This window comes from Lithobates pipiens, unplaced genomic scaffold, assembly GCF_037356315.1.
Source record: "Lithobates pipiens isolate NorthernLeopardFrog02 unplaced genomic scaffold, aLitPip1_a1.2 Scaffold_8, whole genome shotgun sequence".
Classification (NCBI taxonomy): domain Eukaryota; kingdom Metazoa; phylum Chordata; class Amphibia; order Anura; family Ranidae; genus Lithobates; species Lithobates pipiens.
In genome coordinates this window covers 590365457-590383338 of record NW_027507903.1, presented here as the reverse complement: position 1 = coordinate 590383338, position 17882 = coordinate 590365457, and the positions used below count along the sequence as shown (strand labels likewise).

Here is a 17882-nt window from a genome sequence, read left to right as displayed (position 1 = left end):
CTCCTCACTACCTATCACAGTTTCGAAGGCCATAAAATGCCAAAATAGCACAAAACCTCCCAAAATGACCCCCTTTTGGAAAGAATGGAATGGAATATTTTATATTTTGCCACAAGTTGCGGGAATATTACAAACCTTTTTTTTTTGCACAAAGTTGTCACTAAATGATATATTGCTCACACATGCTATGGGCAGAAGTCAAATTACACCCCAAAATACATTCTGCTGCTTCTCCTGAGTACGGGGATACCACATGTGTGGGACTTTTTGGGAGCCTAGCCACGTACGGGACCCCGAAAACCAAGCACTGCCTTCCGGATTTAAATATGAAATGCTACCAAAAAAACTGTTAGCGATCGCAGGGATCAGGCCTGACTCTGCGATCGCTGCAGTTATGTGTTTAGTGTTTTGTAAGTGACAGTGATCGATCGATACTGCACTTGGGTGGGCTGGGCAGAGGGGCAAAACGCAGGTGCTAGCAGGTATCTGGGCTGATCCCGCTAACAATGCGTTTTTTTGGAACCCTGAACTGCTGGGGACGCTAGTATAGATCTGATCAGATCAGATATTGATCTGTTCAGATTCTATACCACTACGGGAGGTTATGCTTTGCGCGTAGGTGTTAGCGGTACTGGCACTAACCTAGCGTTGCCTGGGGCGACGCAGACCCTGACCCTAAAACCTAATTGATATCACCCGCCGGGTGATCAGGGGGTTAAACCTTTATTGGGTAATAAATGGTGGGTGCCCTGATGCTATAAAAAGCAAACTAACCAGAGTCACCCGTAACACTTATACGGTGATCAGTGGTGAAAGGGTTAACTAGGGGCAATCAGGGGGTTCAAATTTTTATTAGGTAGTATATGGGGGTCCCTGGCGCTATATAAAAACCTAACGGGGAACCTAAATAACTAACTGGCTAACCAGCGTCACCAGTGACACTTATACTGTGATCGCTGGTGAAAGGGTTAACTAGGGGCAATCAGGGGGTTAAAACCATTATTGGGTAGTATATCAGGGTACCTAGCGCTATAAAAACCTGGCGGTGAACCTAAAAAAATAACTAGCTACCTAGCGACAGTAGCGACACTGATGCAGCGATCAGAAAAATGATCGCTTAGTGACAGTGGCAAAAGGGGGTGAAAGGGTTAACTAGGGGCAATCAGGATGTTAAAACCATTATTGGGTAGTATATCGGGGTACCTAGCGCTATAAAAACCTGGCGGTGAACCTAAAAAAATAACTAGCTACCTAGCGACAGTAGCGACACTGATGCAGCGATCAGAAAAATGATCGCTTAGTGACACTGGCAAAAGGGGGTGAAAGGGTTAACTAGGGGCAATCAGGATGTTAAAACCATTATTGGGTAGTATATCGGGGTACCTAGCGATATAAAAACCTGGCGGTGAACCTAAAAAAATAACTAGCTACCTAGCGACAGTAGCGACACTAATGCAGCGATCAGAAAAATGATCGCTTAGTGACAGTGGCAAAAGGGGGTGAAAGGGTTAACTAGGGGCAATCAGGATGTTAAAACCATTATTGGGTAGTATATCAGGGTACCTAGCGCTATAAAAACCTGGCGGTCACCCTAAAAAAATAACTAGCTACCTAGCGACAGTAGCGACACTGATGCAGCGATCAGAAAAATGATCGCTTAGTGACAGTGGCAAAAGGGGGTGAAAGGGTTAACTAGGGGCAATCAGGATGTTAAAACCATTATTGGGTAGTATATCGGGGTACCTAGCGATATAAAAACCTGGCGGTGAACCTAAAAAAATAACTAGCTACCTAGCGACACTAGCGACACTGATGCAGCGATCAGAAAAATTATCGCTTAGTGACACTGGCAAAAGGGGGTGAAAGGGTTAACTCTAGGGGCAATCAGGGGGTTAAATCTTTATTGGGGGGTGATAGGGGGCTACCCTGGACCTAACACTAACTGCCCTGACAGTTTTTACTTTTACAACTGACACTGAATGCATTGATCAGTAAAGAAATGATCAATGCAATCAGTGACACTGTGACTGGGGGGGATCGGGGGGCGATTGGGGGGGGTTTGTGTACCTATGTGTCAGTGTAGTGTTTTGGTGCACTTACTTTTAGTCTTCTCCTCGTAGTCCGGTCAAAAAGACCGCCCCGAGGAGAATGACATCACTTCCTCCTTCCTGTGTAAACAATACACAGTGGGAGGAAGTTCGTCATTGGCCAGGAGCGATCGAGAGGGGGTGGCCAGAAACCAACGGCCATCCCCTCATCTTGGATCGCTCCTGGAGGGAAACGGACCGCCGTATCCAGCGGGAGGGGGTCCGATCGGACCCCCCACCCGCTGGAAGGCAGGCACGTACATGTACGTGCTTGTGCCTGCCTGTGCCATTGTGATGATGTACAATGGCAATACGACGGTCCTTAAGTGGTTAAAGAAGACACAAACCCTAACTAAAAAGACATGGGGTTTGCTAAAACACTGTGTATCATAAATAATCAGCATGTGTTAGTATTAGAAAATATAGTTTCTATTTTTTTTTTGTTATGTTTTGTTGTTTAATTCCTCCTATTGCTGCTGATCACCTACAGTCTATTTGCAGCCACTTCATGTTTAAATGCATATGATCCAGTGCCAACTGCATATTACTGTACCGGCCATGCTTTATGAGAGTGATAATGGAGGAAGACGTCTTTACATAGCCGTTTAGGCTGGATTCACACCTATGCATTTTTAGTGCTTTTTGCATTTTGCAGATTTGTGCTACAGTCCATTTACCATGGTTTCCTATGGAAAATGTTCTGTAGTGCAAATCTGCAAAAAGCACTAAAAATGCATAGGTGTGAATCCAGCCTTATAGGGGAGCTTTATTAAAGCTGGCCATACACCTATAGATCATCTGCAGATTTTCTATGGTTAGATGGAAAAAAGTGCAACAGATTTCTCTATGTTCGCTAAACTGTGTGGATGGTGGAATCTCCCACTTTTTCCATCTAACCATAGAAAATCTTCAGATAATCTATAGGTGTATGGCCAGCTTAAAACTGATGCACATAGAATCTGGTGCAGCTGTACATAGTAAGTAATCAGCTTCTAACTTCAGCTTGTTCAATTAAGCTTTGACAAGAAAATCTTGAAGCCGATTGGGTAATATGCACAGCTGCACCAGGTTCTGTTTGCATCAGTTTTAGTAAATTTCATAATCTTTGCTGGAAGGGTGACAACGCAGGAGAGGAATTGGGAGAAAGGAACAAAGTGTTGTCATCTTATAACAAGAAAATATCAAGCAAGGACCACCATAACAAGGTTACCAGGTATTGTTAGAGGTCCGATTCATTCAGTTGTGATGTATTAGCAGGGCCAGATTAAGAGCATCATGGCCCTGGTGCTGAGGATTTTGGTTGGTCTTTTTATTGTGCTGCATCAGTGCCTTATACAAGATAAAGCCAGAGACAAGGTGGCTCTGGGGGGGGGGGATTAAAGTCTGCATTGGGGGGGGACACAGCTGTGATATGGTGGGCTGGGGATACTGACCGGAGGCTTATTCATTTTAGGTGGCTTGGCCTAAATTAAGATAGGGGCCTTGAGCTTCAGCTTGAATAGCCCTCCATTAATCTGGCCCTATGCATTAGTAAGTGTTATTACATGCTTTATGTTGGGGCCATAGGCGTGCGCACAGGGTGTACCTAGGCACACCCTAATCACCTAGTCCATTATTGCTCTGTGTGGCAGCAGGGATATTGGAAAGATTTACCTGCTATGCCTTTTGCTGTGCCAAGGAGATCAATGTGCCCAGACTATATATATATATATATATATATATATATATATATATATATATATATATATATATATATATATATATATATATATATATATATATTCTGTAGACACACATGTACGTGTTTTTGAGATTCGGGGTGTACACCCTAATGCAATAGGCTGTACACACCTATGGTTGGGGCAGTGTATTCATCAAAAGCAAACCTGTAATATATTTCAGCTTACTAGACCAGATGGTGGCTGTATCATTTTTTCTTTTTTTTGGCTTTATTTTCACCTGGAGATCCATCAAACACACTATCTGCCCCTAGGTGGCTATGTTCACTCCTGTAATGCAGTGGTCGTCAACTGTGTCCTCAGGGCTGACTAACAGGCCAGGTTTTACTGTATTACCTTGGGGAGATGCAGACTAGAATACTGCAATCACTGAGCAGCAAATTATATCACCTGTGATGTATTTCAGTTATCTTGCAAACCTGGCCTGTTAGTGGGCCCCGAGGACAGGGTTGATGACCACTGCTCTAATGTATCTATGGAGGAATCCAATTGGATTTGAATCAAGTCTGTATTTTTTTTTTAAACTGGTGATAAACACAAGAAATGTCCCTGTGGGTCCTGTTGGCAACACCTGGATTGACAAAATTCGATGTGTGTGTGTGTGTGTGTGTGTGTGTGTGTGTGTGTGTGTGTGTTTTTTTTATTTTTTATTATTATTATTTTTTTGTCAGGGCACAATAGCCCACAGTGGGAGGTTTATTCATCCAGATTGGTTTCCTCCATCCCAACTAACAATCAATTTATTTTATTCAGTCCACAGGCTGCCTGATAGAAATCCATTAGTGTATGAACAGCTTTATTTTCCATTACATAGTGATGAAGGGATAAGTAGTTTATGTATCATGGGGGGGCCTGTTTATAACAATCACAGAACACCACCACGCATGATCGGAAATACGAAAATAAACCAGAAGGACACAGGGGTCACACATATTTGACATCATTTCACATATGTAGCTACGCACAGAGGAAGGTTTTTCCAGAACCTTACAACAAAAATCTTACTTTTCATAGAGCACATTTTGCACTGTTGTATTTGATATTCGTTTTACACAACAAAATGCGAACGATACATTGTATGATAATTGGAATGTGTGTGTATGAGGCATAACTCAGGGAATAATATTGCGATTGACTAGTTTGTGTATAGAAGTAGTCAGTCATAATGGGTAAAATTTGTATTATGATGAGAAGTGTGTGTTGTGTGTTTTTTTTTTTTTTGTTTTGTTTTTCCCCAACTCTTGTATAGTAAAATGAAGCGTACCTACACTATGGTTCTATGTAATTGTAGCGGCCATAACCCTTGGCAGGGCGAGCTTAACTTTTGGGTTTACCAGTTACCGCCGCTTGGCTGATTCTTCCACGTCTAGGGGATCCCAGAGTTAGTACCCAACAACTTTGGATGCTGACACCATAAAAGTCCTTTAGAAAAGTTTTTTTTTTTTTTTTTTTTTTTTTTTTTTTTTTTCAGGGGTAACCTCCAACAACACAGTCTCGTATAGGAACAGAAGGCAAGGGTGAAGAATTCGGGCACCTTGAACTGCAGATATAACAAAGTCTCTAGTACCACCCAGAGAGTAGCCACTCGCATCTGGGCACTTCAAGGCTGAACAAATCTCTAGCCAGAGATTATGGCAATCAGTACTTTGACTCAGAACTTGTGAAATCTCTGACCTTGAACAAGTTGTAACTGAAAGTGAACAGGAATCTTTTTCCTCAGTACCTGGAATGTTCTCTGTCTCCTTGGTAGCACTGGTAAATAGTGAATCGTGAAAGTGTGAATTTGTCAGTGTCCTTCACAACTCGGCAACCAGGCACTTCTCAGGATGCCAGCTTGTTGGCCCTCCTCCGAAGAGTCCTCCCCGTCGCTTACTCGAGCTGCGGTGCCCCTCCAAGCCGAGAGCACCCCTGGATGCCTTGAATCCTCCCTCAGTTACTGCGCCTCAGACCAGCCGGTTCTGAGACTCTGGAACAGACGGATCCTTACCCCAGACCAGGTGGGTCTATTGGAGTTAGCCAACCAAAGCATGTTGTGGAGCCCACCCAGCACATCATTCATTCAGAGCTTCCTGTGCATGATTTGAACTACAAGTACCATCAGCCTTTACAGTTGATGGCTTGTAGCTTTAAATGAACTTCAGGGGCACTGGTGAGCGCTCTCGAGTTGTAGCTCATTTATAAGCTGCATGGCTTGTGAACAGTCAGCCCTTATCAGATACGGGATGAAAGCGGCAGTGCTGATCTGCAAGAGCCTGAAATTGCACCCCTGATCACGCATGCAATGCTTTCCAGGCTCCGGCAACAAAAAATAATGTAATTTTTTATTTTTTTTTGGCAAAAATATGTGCCCTTCTTATTTTTTTTCTAGAAAGGTGAACTTAACCTTTTTTTAAGAAGAAACACATATTAAGTGAACACATGCACAATCCCAAAAAGTGTACCTGTCTGATCTAATGTAGAATAGGGTCCTGTAGAAGCTTCTTGTTATCTTGACCAGCAGTTGTTGTAGCTATCCTGAGCCCTTCCTCACCTTTTTTATTTCACCACCATCAACTAATAGGTGGTGGCTTATGATTGGGGGAAAAATTGTCATGTACTTAACAATTTTAGCAGTTTCATCTATTTAGAAATTTTCAGCTACTCTTCACATCACGACCCCAGCCAGGACAAGATTGTTAACATTCAACAATAAGTGAAGGGAAGACAATAAGAGGGAACATTCATTGAAAACCTTTACTCTCATCATTGGCACAAACGGGTGTTGCTATCATTTATATTGCCAAGGCAAAAGACACTGGGACTGGTAGAAGAATGTTTTGTCTTCTTAGTTAAGGCTCATAGAGGTTGTGAGCTGCATCACCATGTATCCTATAATGTCCCAAACACATGGTCGGATTATGTTGTCAGAAAATCCGATTGTGTGTGGGCTCTATCGGACTTTTTCTGTTAGAATTTCCAACGGAAAAAGATTGAGAGCTGAATTAAAAATTTTCCCACAACAAAATCCGATCAGACTTTTTCTGATCGTGTGTAGAGAATTCTGACGCACAAAGTGCCACGCATGCTCAGAAAAAACTTGGAGATAAAAGCTATTGGCTACTGGCCTCTACGTAGTCCCATCTGAGGGTTAATTATGTAGGTTAACTTTGACATCAGTTTGGCTGGACTGTGTTAGAATTTTGCCTGGACATGTGCACAGTGAGGTGCACAAGACAGGCCAGAACCAGGCCTGGTTGGACGTTTGGCTCTGAGGAAGCCGGTACCCAAATCAGTGGGTGTGCCGGGCCCCACTGAGGAGTCTGGGGAGGGGTACTTAAGATGTTGAGGTCACGTGTTGCGCGTGATTCGTTCGTGGGGCCATAGTGGTCTGTTCGTGTTTTCTGGACCGTGAGGGGTCCCAGTCACGGGAGCGTTTGTCGCTCCGCAATATGTTTCGGGTGACTAACCCCAATAGACCCGCCTGGTCTGGAGTAAGGATCCGTCTGTTCTCGAGTCTCGGAACTGGCTGGTCTGAGGCGCAGTAACTGAGGGAGGATTCAAGGCGTCCGGGTGTGCTCTCGGCACCGCAGCTCGTGTAAGCGACCGGGGGAGGACTCTTTGGAGGAGGGCCAACAAGCTGGCATCCTGAGAAGAGCCTGGTTGCTGAGTTGTGAAGGACACTGACGAATTCACGCTTTTTCCAGTACTACCAAGGAGACAGAGAACATTCCAGGTACTGAGGAAAAAGGTTCCTGTTCACTTTCAGTTACAACTTGTTCAAGGTCAGAGATTTCACAAGTTCTGAGTCAAAGCGCTGATTGCCATAATCTCTGGCTAGAGATTTGTTCAGCCTTGAAGTGCCCAGCTGTGAGTGGCTACTCTCTGGGTGGTACTAGAGACTTTGTTATATCTGCAGTTCAAGGTGCCTGAATTCTTCACCCTTGCCCTTTGTTCCCATACAAGACTGTTGTTGGATATTACCCCTGCAAATAAAAACCTTTCAAAAGGACTTTATTGGTGTCAGCGTCCAAAGTTGTTGGGTATCAACCCTGGGAACCCCTAGACGTGGAAGAACAAGCCAAGCGGAGGTAACTAGTAAGACCAAAAAGTTAAGGCCGCCCTGCAAAGGGTTATGGCCGCTACATATACATTTCTCGATATCAGTGTAAAATGGCGTGGGGTTCACCCCCCAAATTCACACCAGACCCTTATCCAAGCAAGAAGGGGGGGCGAGCGAGTGTCTCCCCCCCCCCCCCCCCCCCCCCAAAACCATACCAGGCCACTCGCCTTCAACATTGGGAGGGTGCTTTGGTGATCTCAACCCCACAACCCTGGCCCGGTGGTTGTGGGGGTCTGTACCCCCACAACCACAAAAGACAATTCCTGTCTGTGGGAGCCCTCCCATGGAGGCGGCATACTTTTCGTTTATTTTTTATTTTTCCTCCTATTTTGGGTCTGTCAGGTGGCGTGATTGAAGATGGATTTACACTGAGGGACATTTTTTTAAATAATAAAAAATGGGGGGGGGGGGGGTAAAAAAGCATCCCGCGATGTACAGCCATCGTCAATCACACCGCCCAACTGACCTGAAAAATAGAAAAAACAAATACTCCGCCTCCATGGGAGGGCTCCCTCCTACTGTTGTCTTTTTGCTGTGACAGCTGTTATATAGGCAAAGGCGGGGCCACCTGCCGACTTAAGCGGATGACCCCACCCCCTCTGACGGCACATGTCGGAAGGGGCAGGGTCACTCAGTAATGTCACAGGTGGCCCCACACTTGCCTATATAACAGCTGTCACATATATCTCACATATATTGTATTTTTTTTTTTTTTTACCTTAACCAGTTGCTGGCCACACCACCGGGCGGTGTGGCTCTCATTCTGGGTGGATGTCATATGATGGCACCCAGAATGGCTGCTCCTGCACGTCCATGGGGGCACGCAGCATGGTGATCTTGGCCGTGCCATGTTGCTAGGACACGGTGCAACCTCGATCTCTGTAAAGGGCCCCTGCACACTGCTACACTCTTCCCAGCATGCCATTAAAAACAGGGATATTTACTTTATACTGGATCAAAGTAATCCCTCCTTCTTGCAGTGGCAAGGCAGTGTAGGACTGGACAGAAGAGGGAGGTGTCCAATGGAGTCGTCTGTGTCAATCATGGCATCCAGTGAATGTCATTCGTGCGTCTTTCTTTCAGCCTACTTTTATATACAGCATACCAGCATTTTTTTTTTTTTTTTCATTTTGAGGGGCATTAAAGCGGATTATGCTAGGCATTGCCCCGCATTGTGTTAAGGCAGCCCCTTCATCTTTATGATTTTTTTTTTTTTTACATTCATTTTTAGCTACTAATATTGCATTACAAAAGAATACTAAAGTGTAAAACACCATCACTCATATATGTTTTCTGTACTCAGTGACCCTTATATTTAATCCTATGCAAATATTTAAAAGAAAAAGGCTTTTAAAAGGTTCAGAATATGAATATAGATTCTCTCTCTCCATAGAATTACTGTATCTGAAGTTAAAACAAAAGAATAGGGATGGGGGAAACAAAATGCACTCTCCCTAGGTCAGTGATGGCAAACCTTGGCACTCCAGATGTTTTGAAACTACATTTCCCATGATGCTCAACTACACTGCAGAGTGCATGAGCATCATGGGAAATGTAGTTCCAAAACATCTGGGGTGCCAAGGTTCGCCATCACCGCCCTAGGTGGATACAGCCTCGATCCGATGCTACATCTGTCCTCTATAACAAAGAGCAGAGTCGCGCCTAACGTTTTAACATGCCATACTAATCATAAGCATATTGATGCAATAAAAAGCCCTTATTCCAGGAAAAAATCATAAAAAAATGGATAGAAAAAAGCAAGTGCAGAGCTTGAGCTAGAGAAAAGATGGCACACTCCTGAATTCCCAATCACAGTTCATAGAAGCATTCCAAATATTCAATGTTATCCACACAACATGTGACCATCACCAGAGAGAAATGATGGATAGATTCAACCTGTAAAAAGGTCAAAACCCTTGTGGATGATTACCCTGCCAGGGCCTTTAAGCTGCAGTTCCACTCGGCACACCAGGATCCAGAAATCACTCTCTCTTGTCCTCACTTGCGTGTATTCATAGATGTCCCACTCAGAAAAAAGGAGGATGCGGTTTGTATTGGAATTGAAACTCCTGCGCTTTCGGGACCTCGTGTGTTGTGAAGACGTCATCATGTCGTCCGAGGAACATAGACACATGAGGTCCCGGAAGCATGAGCGTTTCGATTCCAATACCGGCCGCATACTCCTTTTTTCTCTCCCCTGATACATCTGTCCTCTGCCAGCTCTGCACCAAGAACTGAGTGATCAAACGGCACTGATCACTCGGTTGAATAGTCAGCTCATCTTAAAGTTAGAAAGTGGAGAACATGTAAGGATTTTTCATCTTCCTGCAGAGAAGCCTGGGCACACAGCCAAGACCCCTGATTGAAGGAAAGGTGCGCACCCCCTCTCCTCATAGAATGGACCTGAGAGTCTCTACCTTTCTATCAACCAAAGCTCTGCTAATCTATTCATAGCAACCCTCGACTCAAAACTGCTCTTATAATAGGATGGCAACTTATCAGGCTGATAACAGAGGAGCCAGGCAAGAGACCGCTACTAGACATAGGGCTTTGAAGAGAGATTAGAAAACTCTGCAGATCTATGTGCCCAGCTCAAATTTCATGAATCGGGTTTACAATCACTTTAAGTACGAAAACACTTGTCTTGTTACATTCTCTTTCAATATATTTATTGGTTTTATGACACAACATAAGAAATCAGAAGCAGGAATGTAAGTCACAAGGGCTAAAGAATGATTCGCTATTGGAGGAATCCAAAAGGAATTTGAACAGAACAATCGTAGTTAAATGCCTTTTATGCAATTGTGATGATATCGAGGGATAATAAATGGAAAGAAAAGGGGGGGGGGGAAAGGGGTCACATTCCACTGCCTACTCAGTGATCCTAGGGGTGGCCCAACTCCTGCGACTAACCCCAAAGGATGGCATCTGTAAGAACGAGAAAAGAGGAGCCAGAAAGAAAGTAAGAGGGAGTAAAGAAAAGTCAGAGTCTAGAGCAGGAAAGAGAAAAAGTAAGAGAAAAAAGAACTCCGCTTCAGATACGCTGTCGGAAGCAGTCAGAAAAGGCCTGAACAAGCCAGTTGAAGTAAGGGGAAACTTTTCAATTCTGCCTAATACATTCAACTTCATATAAACTATTTCTCTTCAATGTGAATTCTCTGGTGTCGGGTAAGACTTGTCTTGTGTAAGAAGCATTTGTCACATTCTGAACATCTATATGGCTTCTCTCCTGTGTGAGCTTTCTGATGTTGAACAAAACTTATCTTATAAGAGAAGCACTTGCCACATTCCAAGCATGCATATGGCTTCTCTCCCGTGTGAATCCTCTGGTGTTGAGTAAGACTTCTCTTTTCTGTGAAGCATTTCTCACATTCTGAACATGTAAAGGGTTTCTCTCCTGTGTGAGTCCTCTGGTGCAGGATAAGCTGTGCCTTCCGTATGAAACTCTTGTTGCATTCTGAACATCTAAAAGGCTTCTCTCCTGTGTGGCTTTTCTGGTGTTGAGCAAGAACTTTCAGTGAAAAGTACTTGTCACATTCTGTACATTTAAATGGTTTCTCTCCTGTATGAGTTATCTGGTGATGTGTAAGATGTGGCTTCTGTGAGAAGCTTTTATCACATTCTGAACATTGAAATGGCTTCACTCCTGTGTGACTCCTTTGGTGGATAATCAGACTAGTCTTGTGTGTGAAGCATTTGTCACATTCTGAACATCTAAATGGTTTCTCTCCTGTATGAATTATCTGGTGTTGTGTAAGATTTTGCTTCTGTGAGAAGGTTTTATCACATCCTGAACATTGAAATGGCTTCACTCCTGTGTGAATCCTTTGGTGGTTAATCAAACTACTCTTTTGTGTGAAGCATTTGTCACATTCTGAACATCTGAAAGGCTTCTCTCCTGGGTTAATCCTCTTATGATTATTGAGATGTGATACAACGCTAAAGCATTCTTCACGTTCCGAACATGAAACCGGTTTCTCTCCAGTATGAACCTGCCGGTGAATTGTAAGATGTGCCTTACAAAGAGAACTTTTCTTGCAGTGAGAACACGGATATGGCTTGTCTTTTCCCAGACTCATTGTGTGCTGATAAAGACCTTCTTGGCTTCAAGACTTCTGAAATAGAAATTAAACCAATTTATAGTGTATGCTTTTAATAAGAATGAAAATAAATAGTAATAGAAATCATCTCCAACTACGAAGAGAGATTAGATCCACCCTTATTCGAGTACCACACATGATCTGGCTACATCACACCTCCCAGGTAATTGTGGTTTAGATCTATTTCCTCGATTGTGCATGTAAGTGTTCATATGTTAACTCTGATAACTGTTCATGATATTTGCTGTTTTACAGCCACTGGATATGTGTTTCCGTAGGATATGATGGAATGTCCTTTACTTTCCTATGTGCTTATGTTATTTCCCTTGTTTCTCCCAATAAAATGTTTAAAAAAAAAAAAAAAAGAAAGAAATCATATAATTTCTACAACAGATCAACCCGAAGATCTAAAAATGCACTATATTTCTAGATGTGAAAGGATTGTTTTCAGACACACAGCACATTTTAAGTTTAAAGGGCTGAAGACCGGTATGCATTTAAGAGTGGCGTATCTTCTTAAAGTTTTACTAAACCCAAAACCGAAAATGTAATGTATTGCAGTTTACCAATCCTTAGATGTAGTGGTTGCATTTGTTTTCTTTTTTTAAGACTTTTTCACACAGTGATCTGGCTGGTATCACACCTGCTGTATTGGAGTGCCCCCCCCCCCCCTCTGGAAGAATGGGCACAGGGGGTGCCTTTTGGACAGCATTGTCAGTGTAGGAGGAACAGTTGTATATACAATAACAAATTCAAGCCAAGCCTCAGTTCACACTGCAGTTACACAGCCAGTTAGAGCAATTTTTTTTTTTTTTTTGTATAAAGGTTTTACATGGAAACAATAAAAGTTGATGATTGTAAGCGGCCCTTTCAGTGGTAATTGGTTTGTCTTGCTACTCTAATTGCTACATGTGCAGGAGAGCTTGGGCTGTTGAAAACCTGCAGACTGACTGGATCATCAGATGGGGAAAAAAAGAATGCCTAAAAAATAATGCAGCAATCACAACTAAGATTTGGTAAGCTGCAATATAATAAAGGTTTTCTGTTGGGTTTAAAACCACTTTAAAGAGAGCGATTTCATTATAACTTTATAACTTTTTTTTTTATTTATTTTTTTGGACCAGGTACTCGGGATGGGTGGTTCTTGGCGCAGGCCTTTCCTAGACAAACCAGAAGCATTCTTCCACATTCCCTTATTTCTAACTTTTACATAATTTTTAGGCTTCTCCTATTGCTTGATGCCCAAACCAAACCTAAAACTTGCCCTCCATTTCAAATTAACTTTCCCCTTTAATAACCCTAACCTTAACTCTTAACATGGTATTAATGTTAACTGTAAATCTTAAGTACAAATTTATTTGTTTGTCCATCAAATGACCCTGATAGTGCATCTAAAATCCATACAGCATGCAGATAGAACTGGTTGAACGTTCAGTAGGGAGATCATAGAAAGATGGTCATATGTGTAGCATGTCAGGGCATGTTACAATCAATGATGTATAACAGACTTCTCAAAGGTATAGGAGTAAGACATACAGTATATGCAACAGAATTCCCTTGTAAATCACCATAATTATGTATTATAAAAATAAAATAACTTATCAGCAATATAGTAGCATATATGTATAACATTGCTAAATCCCTTTAAAAGGTTCATCAAAAATTTGTAGCAAACCATCAAGGGTATAGTTTAAAAAAATGGCTGCCAAATGGTGATTCATAGAGCAGAGTCGCAGAATGTAAAATGCATTTCTCAGTATCCTCTAACAAGTTATAATAGTGTGTATGTACAGTACATCACTTCTAGAAATTGAAAGATGAATGTTGTATGCACTCGATTTTAAAATACTCAAGCTGAGTACTGAGTAATTTCCCAGTTGGCAGTCGGCTAATTAATTGTATCCCCCCCCCCCCCCCCCTAAAGTTGACTTTAACATTTTTTAAACCCACCAGAAAAAATACCACTGATATATAAAGTCCACCTTCAAATTTCCCTCCTCAGTGTATAAAAGAAGAAACGCATCTTAATTGTGCATATGCATTCATAAAGTGTACCTACCTGGTATAATGTAGTATTGGGATCCTATAAAGCTTCTTGTGCTCTTGCCTGGCAGTTGTGATGTACTGAATTCTCCCTCGCCTCCTTTTTTATGTCATCACCATTGATTACAATTTGGTAGCCTCTGATTGGCTGAAAAGATCAGCTCTGCATAACAAATTAGACTATTTAATTTATTCTTTAGAAGGTTTCAGCTACCCTTTTGTCTCATTTCCCCATCACAGACACCGTCAGGACAAGTTCATTGATATTTCTATTGTAAGGGAAAACAAATAGGAGGGGACCTTCATTGAAAAATGTTGCCTTCCTTCATTAACATTACCCAGCTGATACTAGAATTGTATTCGAAAGACAAAAGCTATTGGAGTTGGTAAAGCCCTGTACACGCATCAGAATTTTGTACAAAAAATACAGCTTTTGAAACGATCGTATGATAATAAAATTAATGAATTCACAGCTTTCGCACAAAAATTTCCGAAGGGAGAAACACAATCTTTTCATTTTGAATCGGTACAGTTTTCATCTGAAAATACAATACACATGCATTACATCACTTCTGAATTTTCATACTTGGTAACCTATTAGTTTACAATATGGCTACTGGCATAAAAAACGGACGATCATTCGTCCGATAAGCTCATTGTGTCTATTAGGCTTAAAGTATAAAGGCAAAACTTCTTCTTTCCTTTTTTTATTTTTTTATTTTCATTTGTTTTGGATAGAGTGGAGAGGAATTAGAACACTTGCCAGTTTTTATTGCTGTCTGTGCCCCATTAACCACTTAAGGATCATCCTCGTTTTGAGATTTTGCTGTTTACATGTTTTTAAAACAGTTTTTCTTGGTAGAAAATTACTTAGAACCCCTAAACATTATGTTTGTTTTTGTTTTGTTTTTTCTCTAACACCCTAGAGAATAAAATGGTTGTTGCTGCAATACTTTTTTTCACACCGTATTTGCGCAGCAGTCTTACAAGCACAGTTTTTTGGGAAAAAAATTCACTTTTGAATAAAAAAAAGACCGCAGTAAAATTAGCCCAATGTTTTTTAGATTATGAAAGATAATGTTACGCCGAGTAAATTGATGCCCAACATGTCATGCTTCAAAATTGCGCCTGCTTGTGGAATGGTGACAAACATTTACCCTTAAAAATCTCCATAAGTTACATTTAAAAAAAAAATTCTACAGGTTGCATGTTTTGCGTTACAGAGGAGGTCTAGGACGAGAATTATTGCTCTTGCTCTACCAATCACAGCGATACCTCACATGAGTGGTTTGAACACCATTTTCATATGTGGGCGCTACTCATGTATGCGTTCGCTGCTGAGCGGGACGGGGTGCGTTTAAAAAAAATAAATTATTATTTATTTTACCATTTTTATACTGTTTAAAAATAAATGTCACTTTTAGTCTATTACAAGGAGTGTAAACATCACTTGTTATAGAAAAAAACATGGCAGGTCCTCTTTAAATATGAGATCTGAGGTCAAAGTCCTCAGATCTCATATTTAGACTAAATTGCAATAAAAAAAAAGTAATTTTAACTACTTCCCACCAAGCAGTGTGTGTGTGTGTGCATATATACGCCGGGTGGGAGCGCTTTCCTTCTGACTGGATGTTCCTGAACGCCCTTCAGAAGGAGGGGGATTGCGCGTGTGTCCGCAGCGGCACGATCCCGATGCGCTTGTGTCACCCGGACATGGCACGTCTGTGATTGGCCCTCCTGATTACATGATGGCCGTGTCCAATCACAGCCATCATATGATGTAAAACAGCCGGTTGCTAGGCAATCAGCTCTCCTCTCCTCACACGGAAGTCGTCGCTGAGGAGAGGCGAGCGGATCGCTGCAGCCGGTTGGTGATCAGTGAGTAAAAAGCTGTAAAAAAATAAAAATAAAAAAAACATCTCATACTCGCTGATCACCAACCTAGTGTAAACATGTATGTCCCACTAAAATCACATGTCCCAATGATTATCTGCACACATATGTCCGTGATCACCTGCACACATCTGTACATGATCATTTGTGTACATATGTCCGTGATCACACAAACCAATTATTATACACTTAATGGGATTTTTTTTACCAAAAACGTAGCGGAATACATTTTGGCTAAATTTATGACAAAATTTGATTTTATTGGATTTCTTTTAAAATAGAAAGAAGAAAATATTGTTGTTTTTCCAAATTTCCACTATTTTTTTCGCTTGTATCATAAAAAACTGAGTCGTGACTAAATACCACCAAAATAAAGCTTTATTTGTGAAAACAAAATTATAAAAATGTTATTTGGGTACAGTGTTGCATGACCGCGCAATTGTCATTAAAAGTGCGAGAGCGCTGAAAGCTGAAAATTGGGCTGGAAGGAAGGGTGTGAAAGTGCCCAGTATTGTAGTGGTTAAAAAAATCTTTAAAAAAAAATGGCCCTTTTTAAGAGCTATGGGCAGAAGTGATATTTTGACGTCCCTTCCGCCCAGCAATTGTATGGAGACGGGTGGAGGCCATCTTCCCCCCTCACTCGTCTCCATACTGAGCCTGCAGCAGGACGCGATCCCCTCTCCGGCCACCAATAAAAGTGATCTGGCAGTGAATCCGCCACAGGGACCACTTTTATCTTGTAGCGGACCACCCGCTGAAGAAGGGGATACCAGGGTTATGGCAGCTAGCTGCTGCCATAACAATAATATTCCTCTTCAAACAGCCGCTATAAAACTGCAGTGGGCGGTCTGTAAGTGGTTAAGGAGATTCACTCACTCTGTTTGTCATGTTTACCATTCTTATTGAAAATAAAGAAAATCACAAATTTTTGGGTTGTCCCCAGAAAAGTAATAGAGGGGAAATTTTTCCAACGGGGACATTAGTTCTGGTGAGCTGGTGATCCCGAAGAAATACCTTTTTAACCACTTCAGCTCCGCACCGGAGCTGGTCGGGACCTCCGTGAGTCCGGTCGCGGGACCCGCAGACTCGATCGCCGCGGGCATCCCCGCGATCGTGTCACGGAGCGGCCGAATGAAGAAATGCCGTTGTAAACAACATTTCTCTATTCTGCCTAGCAACTAGTGACGCTGATCTCTGCTCCATGTGATTGGAGCAGAGATCAGTGTTCACTAAATGAAAGCCCAACCCCCCCCACAGTTAGTAACACACCCCTAGGAACACTTAACCCCTACACTGCCACCCACTGGTTAACCCCTTCACTGCCAGTGTCATTTACACAGGAATCGCTGCATTTATATAGCAGTGATTATTGTATAAATGACAATGGTCCCAAAAATGTGTCAATGTCCGATGGGTCCCCCACAATGTCGCAGTCACAATAAAAATCGTTGATCGCCGCCATTACTAGTAAAAAAAATAATAAAAAATTATAAATAAAAATGCTATAAAACTATCCCTATTTTGTAAACGCTATAACTTTTGCGCAAACCAATCAATCGCTTATTGCGATTTTTTTTTTTTTTTTTTTTTTTTTTTTTTTTTTACCAAAAATATGTAGAAGAATACGTATCAGCCTAAACTGAGGGAAAAAAATGTTTTTTTATTTATTTTTGGGGGATATTTATTATAACAAAAAGTAAGAAATAATGCGTTTTTTTCAAAATTGTCGCTCTATTTTTGTTTATAGCGCAAAAAATAAAAACTGCAGGGGGTGATCAAATACCACCAAAAGAAAGCTCTATTTGTGGGAAAAAAAAGATGTCAATTTTGTTTGGGAGCCACGTCGCACGACCGCGCAATTGTCTTTGACCAGCAAATTGGTCCGGTCTGAAAGTGGTTAAATGCAACCCTTAAGAGGTTT

At 41.9% G+C, this 17882-nt stretch overlaps 1 protein-coding gene and 1 pseudogene across 1 annotated transcript in view; one reads left to right on the top strand and one right to left on the bottom strand.

Moving 5' to 3' along the window:
- Positions 1-3217: 3217 nt before the first annotated feature.
- The window catches only part of LOC143961230 (uncharacterized), an 87483-nt gene continuing 72818 nt past the window's right edge, over positions 3218-17882 (top strand). Inside the window, exon 1 of the mRNA XM_077470459.1 lies at positions 3218-3300. The gene's annotated coding sequence lies outside the window, so the exon portion shown is untranslated. The remainder of the gene's footprint in view (positions 3301-17882) is intronic.
- The window catches only part of LOC143961229 (uncharacterized), a 10734-nt pseudogene continuing 3486 nt past the window's right edge, over positions 10635-17882 (bottom strand).